At 38.4% G+C, this 19,287-nt stretch overlaps 1 protein-coding gene across 4 annotated transcripts in view; it reads left to right on the forward strand.

Annotated features, from left to right (window-relative positions):
* Positions 1-19,287, forward strand: part of taok1a (TAO kinase 1a) — a 159,980-nt gene that overhangs the window by 37,508 nt on the left and 103,185 nt on the right. Inside the window, exon 1 of one of the 4 annotated variants that reach the window (XM_073053383.1) lies at positions 4,606-4,661. The exons of the other annotated variants lie outside the window; for them this stretch is intronic. The gene's annotated coding sequence lies outside the window, so the exon portion shown is untranslated. Of the gene's footprint in view, positions 1-4,605; positions 4,662-19,287 lie in introns of those variants that run through there. 4 annotated transcript variants of the gene reach the window in all.

The raw sequence follows: 19,287 nt of genomic DNA on the forward strand, positions 1-19,287 counted from the left end.
TCTGTTCTGTACTCCCAACGATTATGGGCTACTGGGTACTCATCACTACTGCCATCATATGTGCACCCCTCTCACTGGGCTTGTATACAAACCTGGCTTGTTAGCCAACTCTGCTAATAGCCACATGACTCGATGATGAGAAGGCCACCTTTCATAAGCACTATACACCTAGGATCGGTATGATTTTGGGTTCAACCAAGCAGGAAAGCTGGAATGTTCCCATCAAAGAACATTAATTGTAGTGAATTCTCTGCAAATATTGCTTCATGCACAGTTATTGTTCGCCAGAAAATTAACTGACATTAAATTACAAAGGAAATATATTAACCAAATTTTCAACTTCAACAGCTACAGAAATGGAAAAGAAAATTAAATAAAAAACCCTTTACAGTTAAATCAGTGCAATGTGCACATAACCATTAGCGCTCATTTCTGGAGTAGTGCGTGAAGGGCCCCAGCCACAATTCTAACTTCCCTCGAAGACTATCTTGAATGAACAGGCTCTCTCAAGAGTATTGGCACTTCCTCTTTGGACATCATCTACACAAAGAACTTCTTACAATGGAGTCTCTCCTTCCAACAGCATTCTGTAGCATCTTCCCTTATGCCCCACTCAGCAGCTCCTGCCCAAAGACCCCAAACCAGACTGCTGTCCTTCAGAAATCTGATCCCACCCAGCTCTCCTAAGTCTTTCACTGAGCAGAAAGTTACAACACGTACCAAGATAATCCTGGATGGCTGACCCAATATTCTTAAGTTGGCCAACATGGCTTCTTATCTTTAGCCAAAGCCAAAACACTATTACTAATAGGGCACACTGCTTTTGCAGAAAACTGCTAAAATAGAATACAATACAAATGTAACCAGGGCATTACATAGGAATGAAGCAAACTTGCATTGCACTCTCTCTTTAGTAAAACTACCCTTCCCAACTGAAGCCCAGCATACCGATTGTTATCATACGTCCCTGCATGTATATTTTAGAGACTAGTGCTCAAGAACAACGCAGATCTCAGTGGGCCTCCCATTTCCCAATCTGTCTTTATTCAGATAATCTGGTATACGTTTTCACCCGTTGAAGTGACAGTCCTCACATTTATCCGCATACAATATTTGTCATATATTTGTGCATTTCCTCAACCTGTCCAAATTATACAGGAGCTTCTTTGCTCACCCAGTTTCCTTCCAACCTCCCCATCCTGATAATTTTTTCCCCCAATTTCCCCCTCCTTAGTGTCCTTATACATGCCCCTTTTCTCCTAAATAGATGCCTTAGGCTTGCTCCAAATACAGGCCAATATGTATGCTCAATAGGAAAAACAGATGGAACTATGTAATCTGGCAATCACCAGATCAGATCGAAGCTTCGTGGACCTACTGCATTCTGTTGTTGATGGTGGTGGACTGTTAAAAATGTTGATAGGTGATCCCAGGAAGAACTGAAGTGTAGAACAAGAAAGACTGGCCAATAATGCTTACAAATAAAAGCAGTTGAGCAACTTGAAACTGGAATGGAATCACATGTTATGTAGGTAAGATGATAACTTTTTGTTAAGGTGTGGATATGATGGACATAGAGCTGTACAGCTTGGAAACTGATCCTTCGACCCAACTCGTCTATGCTGACTAAGTTGCTTACCTGAGCTAGTGTCATTTGCCAGAGCATAGCACATACAGTGCCTTGAAAAAGTATTTAACTCCAACAACTATTTCCATATTTTACTGTCTCATTTTCTAAATTTAAAATATAATGAAGTAGGATTTTTAGCTAATCTACAAAACATTGTGCATCATGTCAAATCAAAAGAAAATTCCAAAACCTGCCAACAATTTACTAAGAATTAAAAACACTCAAAGCTGCTACGCAGGTTGACTCTGTGGTTAAGAAGGCATACAGTGCATTGGCCTTCATCAACCGTGGGATTGCGTTTAGGAGCCAAGAGGTAATGTTGCAGCTATATAGGACCCTGGTCAGACCCCACTTGGGGGAGTACTGTGCTCAGATCTGATCGCCTCACTGCAGGAAGGATGTGGAAACTAGAAAGGGTGCAGTGGAGATTTACAAGGATGTTGCCTAGATTGGGAACATGCCTTATGAGAAAAGGTTGAGTGAACTCGGCCTTTTCTCCTTGGAGTAGCGGAGGATTTGGCGTGACCTGATAGAGGTATATAAGATGATAGGCATTGATCGTGTGGATAGTCAGAGGCTTTTTCCCAGGGCTGAAATGGCTAACATGAGAGGGCACAGTTTTAAGATGCTTGTAAGTAGGTACAGCGGAGATGTCAGGGGTAAGTTTTTTATGCAGAGAGTGGTGAGTGTGTGGAATGGGCTGCCAGCAACAGTGGTGAAGGTGGATATGATAGGGTCTTTTAAGAGACTTTTGGATAGGTACATGGAGCTCAGAAAAATAGAGGGCTATGGGTAAGCCTAGGTAATTTCTAAAGTAAGTACATGTTTGGTACTGCATTGTGGGCTGAAGTGTCTGTATAGTGCTGTAAGTTTTCTATGTTTCTGTGTTGTCATGAATATTATAAAAAAGTTGTAGATCAGTGTGTTCCCACAAAATCATTGTGTTCCCCAACCAGAAGCCCTGGATGAATCAAGAAATCTGCAAACTGCTAAGGGCCAGATCAGTGGCATTCAGTTCTTGCGACCAAGTACAATACAAGAGGTCAAGGTATCATCTCTGGAAAAGCCATCTCACATGTGAAGTGGCAATTCTGGACCAAAATTGAATAACTGAAGAATGCTCAACAGCTGTGGCAGGGCCTGAATAATATTACTTCCTGCAAAGTGAAGCCAAGTGACATAGGTGACAACTAGGTTTCATTCCCAGATGAGATCAATGCCTATTACAGTATTTTTGCTTTGACCATCAAAATAAGGAGACACCTTTGCATACTTCCACAGCACCTGACAACCCTGTAATTTCAGTCTTTGAGGTCGAAGTGAGAGCATCTTTCAGGAGGGAAAGATCTGGCGTAGGAAAGCAGATGCTTTCAAGGAAAGCACCTGGCCGAATTCTAAAGATCTGTGCTAATCAGCTGGCTGGAGTGTTCACTGATACCTTTAACCTCTTACTTTGACATTCTGAGGTGCCCATATGCTTCAAGCAGACTTCAATTTTCCTGATGCCCAAGAAGAACATGATAACCTTCCTCAATGACTATCGACCAGTAGCACTTACATGCACTGTGATGAAATGTTTTGAGAGGTTGGTGATGAAACGTATCAATTCCTGGCTGAGAAGTGACTTGAAACTGCTCCAATTTGCCTAGTGTCATAATGGGTCAACAGCAGATACAATTTCATTGACTCCTCAACCCCTGGAACATCTGGACACTGAAGGTGCATACATTAGGATGTTTGTCATTGACTACAGCTGGCATTCATTACTACAATACCTTTAAGATGAATTAATAAGTCTCCTTGTACAACTGGATACTCAGTTTCCTATTTGTAGATCTCAAGTCAGTTTGGATTGGCAACTACATCTCCACAATTACCAACAGCACAGGTGCACCACAAAGCTGTGGGTTTAGTCACCTGCTCTACTCGCTTTTTACATATGACCGAGGCTAAACACAGCTCCAATGCCATACTTAAGTTTGCAGATGACACCGCTATGATTGGCCAAATCAAAGGTGGTGAGAAATCAGCATATAAGAGGAAGATTGAAAATCTGGTTGGGTGGTGTCAAAGCAACAACTTGTCACTCAATGTAAGCAAAACCAAAGAGATAATTATTGACTGGAGGAAGAGGAAACCGAAGGCTCATGAGCCAGTCCTCCTTGGGGTATCAGAGGTAGGGGGGATCAACAACTTTAAATCCTTGGTGTCATCATTTCAAATTATCTGTCCTGGATCCAGGATGTAAGTGCCATTACAAAGAAAGCGTCTTAGAATTTTGCGAATATTCAGCATGTCATCTAAAACTTGGATAAACTTCTGTAGATGTGCAGTAGAGAGTATCATGGTCTGGTATAGAAACACAAATGACATTGAACAGAAAAGTCTACATAAAGTAGTGGATACAGCTCAGTTCAAGACAGGTAAAGCCCTCCCTACCATTGAGCCCATCTACATGGAGTTTGTGATGATTTGTCTGCAGATTTTAGAACTGGATTTTATATTGTTTTTATTGAAGAAATTATTGATTCACTATGTTGAATTCCAAAGAAGTAAAGGGTGTGAAGTGTAAAAGAACTGCTAGTTCATTTAAAGTGGAATGGCTTATTATCCTTAGAACAGCTTCAGGTTTACTTCCACTTAAAAATTCAGAGTGCACGCTATCACTGGACAAAAAAGATGCACAGCACAAGATTCTCCTGCACGCTGGTCATTACAAATTAGAGGGAACATTGCTTTCAAGGACTCGTGATCTCATGTTCTTAATATTTATCTCTATTTTGCTTTTTGTTTTTTGGAGTTTGTTGTACATTGGTTGTCCGTTTTGTTGTGTCTGGTCTTTCATTGATTCTATTGTGTTTCTTTGTACTTACTGTGAATGCCCACAGTAAATTGAATCTCAGGTTGTATACAGTGACATGTATGTAGTTGGATAATAAATTTATGTTGATTTTTGAACTTTGGAATATTTTCAGATTTTGTCATGGATGAGAAATAGACCGCAGTTCTGGAGGTCATTGAAAACAGCATGGTTAGTGGAAACAAATAACATGCAATTTTCCATTCCTTTTATTGTTGATAAGTATTACATTCTTGATTTAAAAACCCTAAGATTGATCATCCTTCATTGGGTTTAAATTAAGTAAAGCTATCTTTTAGTGGCTAACAATTGGTTTAAATTGGGGAATGGGGTTTTTGAGTAGAAAGGAGGAGGAGATTCTCAGCTGGCTATGAAAATCCAAATGAAATTGAGTCACCTTGATGCAGCCCGAAGTGTGAGCGTGTTTACAAAATTGACACTGTATGGCCACACCCATGGAAGACGTCAGAACAGAAGAATATGAAATGTTCGTTGTGTATGATCTGAAAATAACTTGGATATCCACTGCTGGTAGACAAAGGCTTTATTTTCCTCTGTCAGTAATGTAGCCTGTGCTGGAATATTTGATACTTGACACACGGGCATGTTGCAGACATGCTCAAGATTTGCATGATCTTTCCCTCCCTACAGCCTTATATTTCTTAAATTTAGCACAATGTGTTGTATGGATGTGCTTTCAACAAGGTGGAAAATTATTGAGCTGAATTTATTGAAAATGACAGGTAATGTTGATCTGTGTGGTGTAATTCTGAAAATTATATTCAACATTAGGGACAGTAAGCATTATTACAAATAAGAAATTAGTGTTTATTTGCATATGATCCATAATTGAAAACTATCTTGGCTCAATTCAAGGTAATTTGTACTTGTGCACCAACTCAATAAACCCTTTTTGTGATTAGAATCTGGTTTAATATCACTGATACAGAGTACTGTGTAAAAGTCTTGGGCACCCTCGCAATATGTGTGTAAGACTTTTGTACAGTACTGTATGTCGAGAACTTTGTTTTGCCGCAGCACTACAATACATATAAAAAATATAAATTGCAATAAGAACGATTTTAAAATAAATTACATTAAGTAGTGAAAAAGAGCAAAAAATAGTGAGGTAGTGTTCATGGGTTGGTTCATTTTCTGTCCAGAAATCTGATTGCAGGGCAGAAGAAGCTGTTCCTAAAACATGGAGAGTATGTGTCTTCAGACTCCTGTACCTGCTTTCTGATGGTAGGAATAATAAGAGATCTTCTAACAATGCATCGTGTACTTGTATATCCTTTATTAAGACGGATATTACTGCATTTGTAATGCTTTTCAGAATGGCTTTAGTACCGGGTACTTTAAAGCTTTCTTAAGTCATTCAACATAGTTTTTAGGGTATTTTAATAAGTATCTTTTGAAGTTCTTGAGTCAGCATAGTTTTCATGATTGTGGTGGTCAACATTACACAAAGTCACTGTAAAATGGTGGGTTGAACTCAAGGCAACGCAAACTACAGACATGGAAGTTGTCACTTGTGGTGAATCTAGTTTCACTATTGTGAGAAAGAATATCTTCTGGGACATTTTGTACATCTCTCATCAGTTTGTCTGAAAAATCTACTTTTAAGATTGTTTTCCTGCAAATAAAGTACATTTGAAAACATTGATACTGATCTTTGTCTTGCTCTAATCTTGCTAATATTTTACTCTTGTTTTTATGCTTAAAGCATCCTTATATAATGGGAGCCAGAAAAAAGCTGTGTAGCAATTGGCGTAATGCTATTGCAGCACAGCGACTGGGTACAATTTCACAGATCTCTGTAATGAGTTTGTGTGTTGTCCCCATGACTATGTGGGTTTCTTCTGGGAGCTCCAGTTTTCTTCCACATTCCAAAAACATAAAGGTTAGTAGGTTAATTGGTTACATGGGTGTAGTTGGGCAGCAGGTTGGGTTGGATGGCCCTGTTGTTCTGCTTTATCTCTAAAGAAGCATTTGCTTTCAGTGTATACAGATATATTTAAGTATGATGTGTGGTCAGATATTAAATTTTTCTCATTTTGAGAGGTGAAGTCCAGTCGTGATTCTAAATGAATTAATGGCCAAATTAAAAGTGAAATGATTTGGATTTACATTGTTTTGATTTGGTATGTTTTTCATCAAATGTTTGTCAACAGTGGCACAGGCAGGTACATAGAGAAAGTCCAAAGCTATTGCACAAGATTCATCTACAATTCATCCTATCATTTCTACACTCTACACTTACGTAACATCATTACTGTATTTCTAAAATCTGCGGTCTGTTCCACTCCAGACAGCTGTTCATTTAAAGGAGAGTGAAAGGGAAAATGTTTGCACATCAGTTAAGAGGGCCGAATTAACTATAACATTCTCAAGGGAGACCTGGATGAGTAATTTTGTTTTCTTTATACAGAAAGGAGTTTGTAATTTTATAGCAAGTTAGGAATTAATATACTTGTACATCCAAATTGTGTGTTTAACTATGATAGCCTTTTGTCGAAGATGTTGCTTTTGAAAGTCAGACGTGTGTTGTGCTCTTTTATTTTCTGGAATGTAACCATTGAAATAACATAGATATGTAGATTATAATTTTAAAAGATAGGTAACCTAATACCCATCATACCCAAATAGGATGTGGCTGTGAAACATAACCCCTGAATAACAATTGCACTCACTGATTGTGTAGATTTGGATGTTATCTACGATGATCTATTTTTTGTGCTCTTAAGGGGTGATGTTGGAAGAGCGTACTCTAACCAGAACCTCAGAATGCAGGAGCATTTTTTACTCTAGCTATTATTGTATTTTTTTAAATGTAGGAGGTATTAAGACAAAAAATTTGCTGCTTATGTGCTGTTCTTTGAACTTTCTCACTAGGATAGAAAAGTGCAGCACTTTTTGTCAGAATTAAAACAAGTTGTCTATGGTATACCTTTTGTTTTCTTGCCAGTGTCACCACCCTTTCTGAAGAGAAGACCTTAGAAAAGCTCTGCATGAGATCATTTGATATGCGGATACCCAGATTTATTTCCTTGCAGTATTATAGTAATGGATCCTAGCCAAGATGCTTGTCCTTTTAGTGAATGGTAATGTTCTGAAATGTACCTCCTTTTTTGTGAGCTGTAATAAATTGATTGCCAATAAGGATGCTTTTCTATGACCCAAATGGCCATGTGTTTTGTTGATTTTTGGAAAGAAACCTGATCTGTTTTGCTGCCTATGTGCTTAATTTTTTCATGTTTAGGTGGGATGATATTTGCAGGAAAATTCCAGCACATAATTTATTACACCATTTTGCTTCTGTCTGTGCTATATGCCCTTCCACAGGTCAGAAGCTGGTTATGAATATAATTTTAGACAAAAGCAAAATGTGAACTGGAATGGTAAAACTCCATCTTGTATTAAGATTTTTTTCTGTTGCAATTTTGAATTTTGTCAAAATTTTCAATTTCAATAAAATTGAAATTCTATTGTTCTCATCAATTATTTGCTTTCAGCAAGACTGATGATATTTTGATCAATTAATAATTACATTTAGCTACGTACTTTATTAAGATGTGAGTTATTTTTTAAAATTTCACTACTGCACATTGTTAAATTATAAAAAGCTGGATTGCATGTTGTCATAAAAGCCTAGTGCACTTTTATAGATAATGGGCTAAGCATTGTGCTGGATTATTAGATTAGCAAATGTATGCATCATAATATCTACTTAAGGCATGCTGTCCAGTCAAAGTTGCTATCTAGGCACATCTATGTGTTCTAATAATAGTGGACAGCAAAGATGCAAATATTTTGTATCTATCTTTACTTAAATTTCTGTCATTATTCAGTGGGAAACCAAGACCAGTGTATGCATGTCACAGTATCAGGGAGTACTAGTAACACATACTTTAATTTCATCAGAATGACTGTAAAGAATATTGATTTTTATCCCCTATATCCATTCCTTTACTTGTTTGGATGCTAGTTGTGGCTCTTTTGAAATTATTTATTACGTGCAGTCTTGCTTCTGAGTGAGTGATTTATCTGGTCATTTTGACTGCAGTAGCAGCTGCCCTTTCCATATGACTTTGGCATTAGTGGTATTAAGTGAAGTATTGGTTGTCCATTACATCAGTAGTCAGAGAAGTACACACAACTAACAAAATGCTTGTTCTGTTTTTAATATCCCACTATTTGATCAAACTATCAAATTGCTGAGGTACATGTTCTTGGTAAGATTAAAAGAGAACTCCACACACCATGCAGACAATCATTATTGATGTGGTGGAGCAGTTAAGTAACCATAATTGGCCCAGATGCCTGATCTAATACTCCAGAGATGAGGGGGGTGGGGGTATCCCAAAGTAGCAGCTTTTGTATTTAAGTTTATTCAACAGTGGACAATTTAAATTAACAAATTAGTCAGTAGTAAGCTGACTAGAAAACTATTAGATTGTACTATATACCCATTTGGTTCACTAATGCCCATCGAGGGAATAAATCTACCACCCTTTCAATCTGGCCCATGATGGACTCCAGACCATCAATGTATAGTTGGCCCTCCTTATCCGCGGATTCCGCATGCACGAATTCAACCAACTGCGAATCGTGAAAACCCGAAAGTGCTTTTCCAGCACTTCTTGTTCGAGCATGTACAGACTTTTTTTTCCTTGTCATTATTCCCTAAACAATGCAGTATAACAACCATTTTACATAGCATTTACATTGTATTAGGTGTTATAAGTAATCTAGAGATGATTTAAAGTATACGGGATGTGTGTGTGTGTGTGTGTGTTATCGTGTATTGGAATCGAAAAAAATCGGAAGTTCTCTTACTAAGTAAGTTGGAACAGGTACATCCGGTATTATTTAGCGTCAGTTAGTCAAATGTTTGTCTTAGTATATAGTATATATTTTACCTTTCTATGCATATAAAACACTTAAGAACGTATGTTTCAGCGCCGGGCTCGGGAACGGAAGTTCTCAGGACTCAGGACAGATCGCTCCCTAGTGCGCTCTCCACCGTGCCGGGGTGATGTGGAGGATCAAAAACTCAAAACCCCAAAACCTAATAATTAAACCACTGCGTTGCTTAGTAATAATTGTAGCTTTCATCGGGGCAGAGCCTTTCTCACTTTATCCTTTAAAATTGTTCGGATCGTTGACTGACCTAGCCTAACGCTTTTCCAATGATGCCGTTTCATCTCTTTCTGATCGCTTTATTATTTCCACTTTATTTTCAATCGTGATTATTTTCGTGAACAGAAACACTGCGCATTCAGAGCTCTGGCGCCGGGTCCTAATGTCAACCGCATTGAGACAGGTTGAATAAGGGACTTGAGCATCCGCGAATTTTGGTATCCGCGAGGGGTCCGGGAACCAATCCCCTGCGGATAAGGAGGGCCGACTGTAGTTAACTTTTAAATAGCCTTGTAAGGCATTGGGCTGTAATTGTTGCCTGTGTCCAGATACTGATAAAATGAACAATTTTTTAAAAATAGCCCACATTCTCTTTTGCTGCCTCTGCTAACATTTTTTAAAATCAAACTAACCTGCAATTTACAATGTATTTAACGGTTCAACAGTTATCCCATTAGAAAAAACTACATAAAACTATTAAAATTAGACAGTTGAGTTGCTTGATCTTGCCCGTTTTATTATTACTGCTATTTGCACTGTGGCAAATACAATAATAATGAAATATCTATTTTATCCATTCATCCTTCCTAGTAGTGTGTTGCAAACAATTCCTTGGAGATTCTAGAAATAATAATGTACTAATGTTGAATGTCTGTATTAATCTGCTTTAGTTTTTTAAATAAGTGATTTTCCAACTATTAAAATAATGGATAATATTTGGAACATTATTGCTGAGAAGCACGTCAGTTTTCTAGTTCAAGCAAAGGGCACGTAATTAACTTTTCACTCTACATTAATTGCTTTGCACTTTGTAAGTCCTTGTATGTATAGCAGGGAGGTTATGCTTCCGTTGTGTAGGACATTGGCTACACCACAAATGGAGTATAGTGCACAGTAATTTAAGGAAGCAATTATTCTACTAGAAGCAGTCCAGAGAAGACTTCTGAAACCAAGACCTGGAATGGGCAGGTTGTCTTATGTGGAAAACTTGTAAAAACTTTTACCCGTTGAAGTCTAAGAGAAACTGATTGTAATATGTAGTATACTGAGGTGTCTTGGCACGATATTTGTGGAGAGAATGTTTCTTCTTGCAGGAGAATTAGAACTAGATTTAAAAATAAGAGGTCATCCATTTACAATGGGCAATGTGGATTTTTCTTTCTGGTGCAAGCAAGTGCTTGGAACTTCTTTCATCAAAAGACATTAGAAGTAGAGTGAATATTTTCAAGGCAACAGTAGATAGATACTTGATAAGCAAATGGGTTAAAGGTGACTGGGTGGGCAGGAATACAGAGTTGAGGTACATTGCATCAGCTATGATCTTACAAAATTGACAGGGGCTCTGCTGTTGAAAGCTTAATTGAAGCTAGTTCATTTATGATCACACTGTCCTGAAATGAAGTTAGACATGGGAAATTTGAGAAATACTCAGCATGTTGGTTTTGGATTCTGATGTTTTGATCCGAGGATCTTTCGGAAGTCAAGAAAGAGACATAAAACTTGTTGCTTCATGATTGTTCTATTAAGCACTGATAGAATAAAGGAATTGGAAATGGAGAGTAGTGGAAAGAAAATAAGAAGAAAACAAATTGTGAGCCCTTATTCAAATAATTCAATATAAAAGAGGCTTCCAGAAGAATACAAAGAACTGCAACCACTCATGGACATACTGAACAACTGCATATACATAGATAGTTATGTAAAATACAAATTAGCATAAGAAAGTTCAAACCGCAAAGAAATAACAGTTTTACAGTCTTATCCAACATCAGGTAACATCTTTAGCTTGTGAAATTATTAATGTTTCAGGTCTATGACCTTCTGTCGGGGCTTCTTTAAGTTGGAGATAAATAAGCTTCAGGATTCAGGAAATAGGAAAAGGGTAGAAGAGAAAACAAGTGAAAGTTGTTTGCATGAATGGAAAGTACTGATTTGGATTTTCTATACTTGTAGAATCATAATAATATAGCAGAGGAACAAGACCTTTGGCCTAACTGGTTCATGCTGAGCAGAGCGGCTGCAACAGACAGCACTGTGGCATGATAGCTAGTCCACACCCCAGCTGTTAGTCTCACCAATGAACCAGTGAAGTGGACTTGAGGTATTCAACGTTACCAATGTCCAACAGGATTTTATAATCGCAAGAAAAACATCCAAGACAATCATTTGCCCAATTGATTTGACTGCACACTACCTCCGCACAACAACGAAATGCAGCAAGTTCAACGGACAACACAACAGTGGTACACTACAAGTCCAGCTCCATCACTATTGACCGACTCACTGATGGGGTAGACCTGCAGTACTTGATGTTCTCAATATCCAGCAGTGCCAAGCAATTGTAAAAAAAAAAATCGGATACTCAACCTGTAGTCATCCCCCCTCTGTTTCCTATCATCAAACCACTTCTGAATTCATTTCACTAACTGCCACGGAATCCCATGCGACCCTGGACTCATGATATGACTGTCCTCAAGGTTGGCCAAGCTTCAGTTCAAGACTTTAATCTGTGGACCATTTTTATCTTTTTTCCATAACTATTTTAAAACTAATAGAATTGTGGTCACTTGCCCACCTTGTTTTCTAAGAGAATGTTCAATATTACTTGTTCCAAAGTTGAGCAATTGGTCTGGAATGCACTGCACAAATTCCATTCCTCCAGGTTGTTTGCAGTATGGGTGACCAAGTTGAAACCCAGAAGATTGTTCTCTCCTGCTAGCACTATCCTTCCATTCTCACAACTGCAATTTCGCAGCACATCTGCTCCTCATATTCCCGCTGACTATTGGGGGGGGGGGGGGGATGGAGGGAACTTCTTATAGCTCTATCAATGTTACCATTCCCTTCTTATTTCTGAGTTCTACCCAAATGCTTCATTAGAAAATCCCTCAAGAATGTCCTCTTTAACTACTGCTGTTAACACCTCCTTCACTCCTATATGTTTCTCTGTCACATCTAAAACATCATATCATGGAACATTGACCTTTCAGTCCTGCTGTTCTCTCAGCCACATTTTTGCAGTGGCCACCATATCCCAGTCCCTATAGGCAATTGACATCTACAGTTCATTCATCTTACCTGTTATGCTACATGCATTGAAATAGGTTCACTGCTTTAAATTGCATCTATCTGCCTTTTACAGTAAACAGGGTTATCCTGATTTCTAGTCTTACATGTTTGGTTGCTGCACACTCCCTTCTTGCTTTCTTGAACCCCACACCTTGTTCAGTTCAGTTTATTGTCATTTAGAAACCACAAATGCAATGCAGTTAAAAAATGAGACAACGTTCTCCAGAATGATATCACAAAAGCACACGACAAAACAGACTACACCAGAAAATCCACATAAAGTTTGGTAATCCCCAAATCCAGAGTCCGGAGAGGCTGCTGCATATTAATATCGTGCTACCATCTTAGCGGGTTTCCCAGAAAGGAGCTCCAAACCCACCAGACAAAACAAGACTACCCAGACACACCAAGTCAAGAGACCAACTCTACCACCCAACAAACCAAAAACTAAAGCTACAAGCCCTACACAAAACCACATAGTTACATATAGTTATAGTTAACATATAGTTACAACAGTGCAGACAATACCATAATTGATAAAAAAACAGACCATGGGCACAGTAAAAATAGTCCAAAGATGTTAAGAGACTATAAGTTCGAAAGAAACCACCACACAGTTTCCACAAGTCCTCAGGGTCCCGATAGACTCGTCATCCCATGCAGGCGGCAGAAGGGAGTACCCCCGCTATGGACTTCCACGGCGCCGGACTCAACCTCGCAGACGCAGCACACAGTGAAAGCTCCGTCGGACCCAGCCTTGCAGACACAGCACACAGTGAAAGCGCCCTGACTGCAGTGGACTCCGAAGCCTCCGACCATCCCCTCCGGCACAGTCTCTCTGAGCACCATCCTCTGCCGAGCGCATTATGACGCCCTCGCCAACAGCCACCGGCAACGCGACCCCAAGGACTGGGGGCCTGTTTATTCTCAGCAGAGACTCAGACCTCACAGCAGCAGTAGCAATGAAGAAGGTGTTCCTGGAGATTTCCAGATGTTCCTCCATGCTCCCAAGTCTGTTTCATCAGATTAGGATTGTGCATGGTACCCCGCTTAACAAATTAAAGGTATCAGCTCCAGAGTGGCCGCTGCAAACTGCGTTGTGTCACCATCTTTATATAGACATATTGTCAGTCTTGTTTAAACTTCTCAAGTGGCAAAAGCAGATTGCGTCCACCTGACAAGAGACTCTAGTGATCCAAAAACCTGAATCTGCCCCCACACCAGCTTTTCAGACACATATTCATATAATCTATCCTCCTTTTCCTGTTGTGCTAACTTTTAACCTACATCTAACCCTTCCCTCCCACATAGCCCTACTTATTTCTTTCATCCATGTACCTATCGTAAGAGTCTCATAAATGTCGCTGATGTATCTGCCTCTACACTAGCACTCCTGGCAGCACATTCCACACATCCACCACTCTCTTTTGTAAAGAAAACATAACTCTGATATCCCCCATGCTTTTCTCCTATCACCTGGAAATTATGTCCTCTGGTATTAGGCATGTTGGCAGTCACTCTGTCTATGCCTCATATCATATACACCTCTGATCATCTTACACACCTCTTATCAAGTGCTGTCATCCACCTTCTGAAGGGAAAAGCCCTAGCTCACTGAACCTTTCAACCTTGTGTTTGAAAATGAAAATGTGGAGGGGTGGAGGTGAAATGCAAAGCAGAACAATACTTAGCCACACGCACAAAATGCTGGAGAAACTCAGCAGGCCAGGCAGCATCTATGGAAAAGAGTACAGTCAACATTTCGAGCTGAGACCTTCAGCAGGATCTTAATTTCCAGCATCTGTGCAGATTTTCTTTTGTTATTTAATATTTAGCTGTTATTTTTCTCCTTTTGTGTACCTCATGCTCATGGTTGGGCCTTTTTTTATTCAGGAAATCTGAAATCATATGTGCAATATTTGTTAATCCTAATTAAGGCTGCAAATTTTAGTGCTGAATCATTAGGCATATCTTAAACAGCAACAAGTTAAATATACTGCATGGGGGCGGGGTGTGTGGGTAGATTTCAAAGGACCTCACTGATGTGTAATTAAGGAATAGAAAGCTAATTACCCAGGAGTTATCGGGATAGGTTGACTCAAAGTTTTCTGAGAAGTGAATTCTGAGTTAGAGTATTAGTACATAAGGAGGAGTTCTGGCTCACCTGACTGAGGTTGAACGCCATTCATGGTTTAAAAAGTATGCTAATGCAAGACAGGAGTCAAAGGGAAATTGAATTATTTCAGGGATCTGAAGTTGCGTTAAGTAACATATTCAGAAGGAATTCAGAGTGAGGGGCAAGATTTAAATAGGACTTGAGGGGCAAATTTTTCACACCGAGGGTGGTGAGTATATGGAATATCCTGACAATTTGTTGAGGCAGGTACAATAATATCATTTAAGAAGAACTTGGATATAGTAAGATGGAGAGGCAGAGTTTGAGTGATATGGGCTGAATACAGGAAATTTGGGTGAGTTTGGCTGGGCAACATGGTATGGACTAGTTGAGCTGAAGAGCTTGTATCGTGTTGTATGACTCTGACGTTTAAATATTTGGATGAGAATTTTTAATGCCAACTTTGGAGCTGATCTGAGTCCCAAGTCAATTTAAGAATCAGTTTTCAGCACTATTGAAGGGATGTGGCTGGCTATCAAGCTAAACCTTGTAAAGAACCATAAAGCAGTCTTGAATTGCAGCCTTACAATCTATGCTTGGTCCTTTCTTGAAATTTTCTTTTAATTCAATTTGAATGGCATTAAAATGTGTTTTTAAGTCAATAGTTGTCATTAATTTAAATTGTATGTAAGTCACATCACAGGTAACATACCTAAAAACAGCCTGCATGTGCTTCCAAATGTTATACAGTCAGCCCTCCTTATCCGCGAATTCCGCATACGCGAATTCAACCAACCGCGAATCGAGAAAACCCAGAAGTACTCTTCCAACACTTGTTGTTCAAGCATGTACAGACTTTTTTTCTTGTCACTATTCCCTGAACAATGCAGTATAACAACTAGTTTACATAGCATTTACATCGTATTAGGTGTTATAAGTAATCTAGAGATGATTTAAAGTATACGGGAGGATGCACGTAGGTTATCGTGGATCGGGATCAAAAAAGAATCGGAAGTTCTCTTACTATGTAGGCCAGAACAGGTATATCCGGTATTATTTAGAGTCAGTTAGTCAAATGTTTGTCGTAATATATAGTATATATTTTACCTTTCTATGCATATAAAACGCTTAAGAACCTATGTTTCAGCGGCGGGCTTGGGAACAGAAGTTCCCGAGTTCGATCCAGTGACAGACCTCTATCAAGTGCACTCTCCACCGTGCCAGGTTGATGTGGAGGATCAAAAACCCAAAACCCAATAATTAAACTTCTGCAAACACGAGGAAATCAGCAGATGCTGGAAATTCAAACAACATACACAAAATGCTGGTGGAACACAGCAGGCCAGGCAGCATCTATAAGGAGAAGCACTGTCGACATTTCGGGCCGAGACCCTTCGTCAGGACGAATTAAACCATTGTGTTGCTTAGTAATAATTGTAGCTTTCATTGGGGCAGGGCCTTTCTTACTTTATCCTTTGAAATTGTTCTGATCGTTGACCGACTTTATTGGCCGACTGTATGACCGAATGACCAATGACGTTTCACCTCTTTCCGATCGCTTTATTATTTCCACTTTATTTTCAATCGTGATCATGATTATTTTTGTGAACAGAAACACTGCAGATTTAGAGCTCTGCCGCCGGGGTCCTAATGTCCACCGCGCTGAGACAAGTTAAATAAGGTCTGGGGTTCCGCTGGGTCCTAAAGTCCACCACATCGAGACAGGTTGAATAAGGGACGAGCATCCACATTTTTTGGTATCCACGAGGGGTCCCGGAATCAATCCCTCACGGATAAGGAGGGCCAACTGTATTGGGTGTAGAACTTGGGGTATTCATATGAGTCAGAAACGAAGAGCGTCTGAGGCTAGATCCTGGGTAATTAAAAAAGTTGGAATTAAAAATTACTTCCATAATTAATGTATGTGCTATATGTCTGTGATAATGAAATATTGTCCTGGATGTTATTTGAATAACCTTGTGAATAATGCTATATATTACAGTATTTATGGGTCAAAGTTTACTTTTTGGCTGCATTTTTTGGATGAGTATTCCTGTTACCTTAGTATTGCAAGCAGTCTTTTTTGAGAACAAGCACTATAATTGGTTTAGCTAGTTCAATTGAATATTGCCGAATTGTCTTTGTGACAGGTAGACTTGTGATTCTTGTGACTCATTTGTTGCATAGTTTGCTTATTTTTTTGAATTTAATCTATCTGTTATTTTAAATCTACATGTATTATTTAAGTATCCAAACTTAACTTGAGAGCTACATCGGGCTAAGTTTTGGTTGATACACAAGCTGCCTGGAGCTGTACTGATACTAAGCTGAAGTTGATACATGAGCTTTCATGTTAGACAGGTTTGGTAATGTCAAATTATTGACAATTTTCCTTGGGATATTATTGTTTAATATGTGTTGCAATCAGAATGAATTTTCAATTCTCTAAATGGTATTACATTAAGAAAATAATTTTTCTAATTGCCATTTTGAATTGTTTAAATTAGCTGGTTAAGCCATAAGAAATTAACTAGTTTTTGCACTGTCGTTCAGAATTCTATATTAGTGTTTATATTAGCTTCTTGCTATGTGTATAGACAAAAACAGGATTGAGGACTTGTTAGACAGGAAGAATGATGCATTTGAATGCTGACTGAATGTGATACAATCATCTGTATGAGCCAACCATCTTGTGAATTTTAGAATGCTGCTGTTTTATGTTAATTTGATTTGTGTTTTTGAATATCAGTGCAATTCAGAAAATAAAACTATTATTTCAATCTCCTGAAGATATAAAATCTCAATGTAAAATATTTCATACAGGCATAATAATAAAAAAGCTCAAATTGTATAATTGTGTTTTCCAAAATATGCTTACAATTAGAGCCTTAAGAACACATAAAGAAGTAAAAGGAAGTAAAACTCAAAGGAAGGAAGAGATTCTGAAGTTGTTTTAATACTGAATCGTTATTCCGTATTGTTTTAGTACTTACACTGATTCATCGTGTATTACTAGCTTTTTCTCAGAGGTGAGTTAATTTCATGTTTTGATGTCATATGGCCACAGAATGTGTATTGTGAAAATGATTTAATTTCTGTATCAAAAGCAAGGCAATTAATAGATGGGGTGAAAACAAAAATGTGTGGATCTATCTTCCATCAATAATTAATAGGTGAATGTTTTTTGCATAATTCAGGCTTATTAAAAATAACTTTATATTAAAGTGTGTATGCCAACATTAATGATACTTAAGAACTATATTAAGGTTCTCTGGCAGAATGCAGACTGGGAGTCAGATGTCTTTTTGATTGTCTTTGTTGGCTTGCTTTATTTTGCTACTTTTTATCTATCCAATCACAGCCTGTGAGTTGGTTATCTTAAGACTTCGATTGGGCTTGGTTCTACATTGTTCAGCATGAAAGATTTTTGTATTATAACCATAACCTGCTGGAAATTTAAACTGATACTGGCTCTGGTGAGGGCAAAATGCCATCCTGAAACTTGATCAACTTTGGTTTTGAGTTCTTGATGACTTGAATGAGATTCAGTGACCAGAATTTTGTAGTTTTGCCAGCTTTTACCATGGAATAGCCAGTAGGTCTGGTATTCCAATGCTTGTAACAGTATTTTCAGACCTGCCATGCACAGTTACTTGATTCTGATGGTAAAACAGTAGCTGACTGAAATTTCTCCAGTGCTTAAGCAGGAACTGCAAACTCATTCATTGAAATATCAATTTCAGAGCTCTGTGAAAGGAAAGAAAGAATAGGGCTATTATGTTTTGTTTTGATTTGATTTTAAGATCTTTCAATTTTTATAAATGTTTCACAGCATTGAAGATTGTAATGGCTTTGATTCTACAAAGTTAGGGGCAGAGTTTCCCATCTTTTAGGTTCCAGGTGGAGTTTATCGAGAGGAGTTTGTTCTAATCAGCTCACACACTGTTTGAGGTTTTCCTTCATTTGCTGGTACTGTCTCCATTGGCCACAAACTTCCATAAGTGCAAGTTTGTAATTTAACCATACACATGAATATAGCCAAACTAAACCAGTGCAAAACACAATACCAACAGTCACATATTGCGCACATAATTACAATAGCAGAAAAAGTTACAAAGAGTGGTGTAGGCTTGCCATACTTGATGTTTTTAATAATGAGCAGCTTCTTGCGATCATAAGAAAGACATGAAGGAAGAACAATTACACCCTAGTTTGGACCCAGAGAAGCTGCTATATCAGAGTGCTCTTCCTTTTTTCCAAGAAAAAATAATAAGCAGTTATTCTGGCAAAATGGGGAATGAAGAGTAAGGCATTAAGCCTTGTTCTGGAAAATCCAGCCATTGATTTGAGAGAGAAATAGAAGTGATAGAAAGGAACACAAATAGATTGATCAGACTGTGAGAGGAAAAAAGAGAGTTTGTGAAAAGGAATTTTGAAAAATAATGTAAAAAGATGATAAATTTGTATAAT

Source organism: Hemitrygon akajei, chromosome 8 (genome assembly GCF_048418815.1).
Source record: "Hemitrygon akajei chromosome 8, sHemAka1.3, whole genome shotgun sequence".
Classification (NCBI taxonomy): domain Eukaryota; kingdom Metazoa; phylum Chordata; class Chondrichthyes; order Myliobatiformes; family Dasyatidae; genus Hemitrygon; species Hemitrygon akajei.